This window comes from Zingiber officinale, chromosome 4A (genome assembly GCF_018446385.1).
Source record: "Zingiber officinale cultivar Zhangliang chromosome 4A, Zo_v1.1, whole genome shotgun sequence".
NCBI classification, from domain to species: Eukaryota; Viridiplantae; Streptophyta; class Magnoliopsida; order Zingiberales; family Zingiberaceae; genus Zingiber; species Zingiber officinale.
The window spans coordinates 116,405,112-116,411,349 of record NC_055992.1 but is presented as its reverse complement, the minus strand read 5'-3'; the positions used below and the strand labels follow the sequence as shown (position 1 = coordinate 116,411,349).

At 32.8% G+C, this 6,238-nt stretch overlaps 1 long non-coding RNA gene across 1 annotated transcript; it reads right to left on the bottom strand.

Moving 5' to 3' along the window:
• Positions 1 to 286: 286 nt before the first annotated feature.
• Positions 287 to 586, bottom strand: LOC121973584. The gene is made up of 2 exons (XR_006109674.1): positions 462 to 586; positions 287 to 388 (listed from the first exon to the last, which is right to left on the bottom strand). It is a non-coding gene; the product is annotated as an uncharacterized LOC121973584 (long non-coding RNA).
• Between the last annotated feature and the right edge of the window lie 5,652 nt (positions 587 to 6,238).

Genomic DNA, 6,238 nt, shown 5'->3' with positions numbered 1-6,238 from the left:
ATGAACCAATTCTGAATATCTTTCCTCCCCCTTTTGGCCCCCCACTCGCCTGTAGCCATAAATTGAAATCACTACCAACAGATGACTCAGACCCCTCAATATCAGAACTAGCAGAAGCTGAACATCTCTGTGCTACCTCTAACTCAACATATTTTTCCTGTATTGTAAAAAAAAATAAAACAAATTTACAATAATAAAATTTTAGGAATGCAAGAGTATAAAGTTAGAGCAAATACATTAATAATAGATTCTAAGTTATAAATTAAGATCCAAAGTTTATTCAAATCTTAATTGCTTTAGCTCTGTCCCCGCTCCAAGTCTTATCTTTTTTCTGAAATGTGCGGGTGAAAGTATCTATAAAATTAGGCTCCTTTCCCAATTCTTTGGTCTAAAAAAGATACTTAAAATAATTAAATAGTGTAAAATAGATTAAGAAAATATTAGGAGAGTTAAAAAATTACCAATCTACGTCTATGCTTATCCACATTGATAGAGCCTCCTGCATATGTCGCAGACAATTCTCCAGAATTAAAAGATTGATTTATTTTATTCTGGTAATTTCTTTTTTTAAACTCCTCACTTTCCAAAAAATTTGAAATCCTTATCCAATTTTCCTCAGTGATGAATGGTGGTTTTTTCCCCCTCAACTTTGCATGATTGAGTACATGACGAATGTGATCGCCACATTTTTTCATGAAAATCCTCTTTATTTCCATCTCATCAATCATGTCCCAAGTGAATGATCGCTACAATAGAATAAAATAAATATTTATATATTCACTTTTATTTAAGATATAAAATGATTGAGATATATCTTAAATTCACTCCACCATAGCTCTCTCGTCGGTGCTGGAGTGCTTGTATAACTCATCGAGTCTCCTCTCCAATGGTTATTCACGATTCTATTAATCTCGTGAATAACACGGACAGAATTATCAAATCTATTAAAAATTAAAAAAAAATTGTTAAATAATTAAAATAGTTAAAAAAATTAAATAGTTTAATTCTACTTATGAATCTCCATAAGGGGATATAGGCTCTCGAGTGTCTGGCCTCTCAGCAACCGAGTGTCGAGAAGGAACGAAAGAGGGTACTGGCGACTTAATCGGTGAAGGTGCTGAGGAAGGAGAAGGCACTGCCGAAGGAGAAGGCGATCTTGTAGAGGAAGGTACTGGCATAGATATATGCGATGGGATTGACATAGGTGTATGCGATGGTACTGGCATAGGTGTATGCATCCTCTACTGGGGGTGTAGCAACAGTGTCTGCAGGTGCTGTAATTGGAGAGCTCCGTCTACGGCCACCCCGTCGAAACATATTATGAAAATTCAAAAATATGATAAAGTAAATACAAATATTATGCTTAATGACTAATTTGAAAAAAAAATCACCATAATTTCTAAAAATAAGAGAGTGCACAAACCCCTGAGACGACGATGAGATATTACTTCTAATCACCTATAGAAAAAACTACATAGTATTAACATATAAAATATATAAATGAAAAAAGAAAATAATTATATACTAATTGAGACAGATTAACTAATTGAGCTATGAGTTTTGTAATTTGTAGATTAAAACTAAATTTGCTCCTAAAAAATCAGTATCATATATGAAAATAAAATATCATAAAATTTATTTTAATAAGATAACAAAATTTACCCATTACAAAAAATCAAAGTCCTCATTGTCATTATCATCCTCGTCATCATCATCGTCGTCGTCGTCGTCGTCCTCCTCCTCCTCGTCCTCCTCATCATCATCGTTCTCGCCATCTAAAAATTTGATAGATGACCCTAGAGAGCTCGGAATGACACGAAACAAGTTTCTATGGGTTTGTATCGTTCTCGCCATCTTACTAGTGGACCCAAACAAATTTTTTAACTAATATTCTGATGTATATAAATTTTTGAATCAAGATTTTAATATTTATTACTCGTTCGGGTTAGAAAATTTATAAACGTCGGAATATTGGTTAAAAATTTGGTTTGGGCCCACTAGTAAGATGAGGAGAATGATACGAATCCATAGAAACTTATTTCGTGTCAATCTGAGATCTCTAGGGTCATCTTTCAAATTTTTAAAGTCTCACTTAAAAAACAGAAATTTGCGACGAACTCGGCATTTCGTCCCAAATTTGCGACAAATTCCAAATTTCATCCCAAAATTTTATTTTTTATTTTTTTTTGTTTGATACTTTAAAAAATTGATAGATGGCCCTAGAGAGCTCGGAATGATATGAAACAAGTTTCTATGGGTTCGTATCATTCTCACCATCTTACTAGTGGGTCCAAACAAAATTTTTAACTAATATTCTGATGTTTATAAATTTTTGAATCAAGATTTTAATATTTATTACTCGTTCGGGTTAGAAAATTTATAAACATCACAATATTGGTTAAAAATTTGGTTTGGGACAACTAGTAAGATGAGGAGAATGCTACAAACTCATAGAAACTTGTTTCGTGTCAATCCGAGATCTCTAGGGTCATCTTCCAAATTTTTAAAGTCTCACTTAAAAAAAACAAAAATTTGCGACAAACTCAGGAATTCGTCCCAAATTAGGGACGAATTCCCGAGTTCGTCGCAAAATTGTAATTTTTCAAAAAACAAAATATATACATCCAAAATACGGGAGATGTACCTACAGAGCTCCGAAATCCGAATCACATGAAACAAGTTCCTATGGGTTCGTATCGATCTCCTGATCGCAACGGTGACCTCAATTTTTTTTTCACACAATATATTTAGGTGAGTAATTTTTTAATACCAAAATCACTTCACCATTTTCAAACACTAACTCTTAAGCTTTATGAACTCCTTCTACTTATTATTACGATTAAAAAATTTTAAAAAATATTTGAGGGCATCGTTGCATTCATGATATCGATACGAACCCATAGGAACTTATTTCATGTGATTCGGAGCTCTATAGGTCCATCTCCCGTATTTTGGACGCATTTATTTTGATTTTTGAAAATTTTAAATTTTGCGACGAACTTGGGAATTCATCCCAAATTTGCGACGAACTTCCAGGTTCGTCCCAAATTAGGGACGAATTCCAAATTTCGTTCCAAAATTTCTTTTTTATTGTTTTTTTAATTGATACTTTAAAAAATTGATAGATGACCCTAGATAACTCGGAATGACACGAAACAAGTTTTTATGGGTTCGTATCGTTCTGACCATCTTACTAGTGGGCCCAAACAAAATATTTAACTAATATTCTGATGTTTATAAAATTTTGAATCAAGATTTTAATATTTATTACTTGTTCGGGTTAGAAAATTTATAAACGTCAGACTATTAGTTAAAAATTTGGTTTGGGCCCACTAGTAAGATGAGGAGAATGATACAAACCCATAGAAACTTGTTTCGTGTCAATCCGAGATCTCTAGGGTCATCTTCCAAATTTTTAAAGTCTCACTTAAAAAAAATAGAAATTTGCGACAAACTCGGGAATTCGTCCCAAATTAGGGACGAATTCCCGAGTTCGTCGCAAAATTGTGATTTTTCAAAAAATCAAAATAAATACATCCAAAATACTGGAGATGGACCTACAGAGCTCCGAATCACATGAAACAAGTTCTTATGGGTTCGTATTGATCTCCTGATCGCAACGGTGACCTCAAATATTTTTTTCACACAATATATTTAGGTGAGTAATTTTTTAATACCAAAATCACTTCACCATTTTCAAACACTAACTCTTTTTCACTAACTCTTAAGCTTTATGAACTCCTTCTACTTATTATTACGATTAAAAAATTTTAAAAAATATTTGAGGACATCGTTGCGATCATGAGATCGATACGAACCCATAGGAAATTGTTTCATGTGATTCAGAGCTCTGTAGGTCCATCTCCCGTATTTTGGAAGCATTTATTTTGATTTTTGAAAATTTTAAATTTTGCGACGAACTTGGGAATTCGTCCCAAATTTGCGACAAACTTCCAGGTTCGCCCCAAATTAGGGACGAATTCCAAATTTCGTCCCAAAATTTCTTTTTTATTGTTTCTTTAATTGATACTTTAAAAAATTGATAGATGACCCTAGATAGGGGTGTAAATGAGTCAAGCCGCTCGTGAGCTATTCGAAGCTCGATTCGATAAAAGCTCGTTTGAACTCGTTTAATGAGGCTCGTTAAGATAAACAAACCAAGCTCAAGCTTCACAATATTCGGCCCGTTAGCTCGTGAACATGTTCGCTAAGCTCATAAATCAACTTTTAAATAAAAAAATAATAGTTTTGATATTGAATTTATAGATTTTACACTCTACTTATGATAAACATAGACAAATATATTAAAGTTATTTATTAGAATAAAATTATAAACTTTAACAAGAATATTATAATTTTTTTAATATATATAATTTAGTTTTTAATGAATATTTAAATTTATAATTTATAATTATTAAGTTCGATTAGGCTCGATAATAGCTCGAATAAGTTCATGAGCCATGAATATAATCGTTAAATAAAGCTCGAGCTCGGCTCGATTATAAACGAGCAAAACTCAAACATTCAAGAGTTCGGCTCGGCTCGGCTCGATTACACCCCTAACCCTAGAGAGCTCGGAATGACATGAAACAAATTTCTATGGGTTTGTATCGTTCTCTCCATCTTACTAGTGGGTCCAAACAAAATTTTTAACTAATATTCTGACGTTTATAAATTTTTGAATCAAGATTTTAATATTTATTACTCGTTCGGGTTAGAAAATTTATAAACGTCAGAATATTGGTTAAAAATTTGATTTGGGCCCACTAGTAAGATGAGGAGAACGATACGAACCCATAGAAACTTGTTTCGTGTCAATCCGAGATCTCTAGGGTCATCTTCCAAATATTTAAAGTCTCACTTAAAAAATAGAAATTTGCGACGAACTCGGCATTTCGTCCCAAATTTGCGACGATAATTGCGACGAATTTATATTCGTTGCCAATTTGCGATGAAACCAGATATTTGTCGCAAAAATTTATCTGTTTATCTCAAATTCTGCGATGAACAAATTTTTTGACGTAAATTTTTTAATTTTTCCAACGAAATTTATTTTTTGACGCTGATTGGCAACGGTTTTTGCGACGAAATTGTATTTGTTGCGAATTTGCAACGAACTTTTTTCGTGTCTATTTTCGTTGCTAATTTGCGATGAATGTTTTTTTCGTTGCAAAATCTGTCCCAAATTTACAACGAATTTTATTCGTCCCAAAATTTTGTCCCTAAATTGTAATTTTTTTTAGTGTTCATAGGATAAATCTAAAATATAATTTACTTATATTCAGAAAACAGACCTTTCAAAATATATTTAAATTCGCTCTCGTAGTTAAAGCTATCGGACGATGGATCAGTCCAATGCATTTCAAGATTTTAAGAATATTCCTTTCCCAACCATTTTCCGAGCTTGAATCTCGTTCAATCGATAAACAAGTGCAATACCATCTCCAACTGAGCAACCACTCGACGGATCTCATCCAATTTCAATTTCAGATGAGTGCCAAAGTTGCTAATTCTACTTTATTTTCTAATAGAGTGGTTAATTCTGCAGCTCTGGGAGAGAGTTTCATAATTCCATTTACAACTAGATAGAAGGGAGAATCCCACGACAAAAAAACCTACTGGGCTACTGGCAACTTATTGAGATGTGTTTATCAATGTAGATTGCGATTTAGATAAATCAGTCCACGAGCCCATAAAAATTTAAAAATATGAAATATTGGAATTTTTAAATTTGAGTAAGGATTGATCGAGTTTCACTGTAGTTTTGGGTTTTGAAAAAAAAAAATCTCAAACACGAGTCAACCTGAGTCCGTCGCGGATTGATTTATCTAGATCCGCAATCCACATAAACTACTATGTTTAGGTCTGCTTTTAAATAGGCTGAATAATTTAACCTAACTCACTTTAATTATTTGGCAGGATAAATCAATTCGATGGACAAATCTAAATTGATGGCTCTAGTTGTTTTTTTTATTTTTTTAGCTAACACAAGGAATCTAACCCTTCAAACTGATTAATCCTAAGAATAATCAATCTGATTCTATAAAAAATTTCAACCGACTATCAAGATAAACTTGAAAGTACTCATAATGAATACTCTAGCAGTCTAACCTTTCAAATTTGTCATTTAGGACACTACATGGAAGCTTGTGCAAGGCATAACTCTCCTTGTGATTGAGTTTAGAATTAGAGGGTATTTTATTGTTTGTATCTAGGATCAGAGAACCCTGTGACTTAA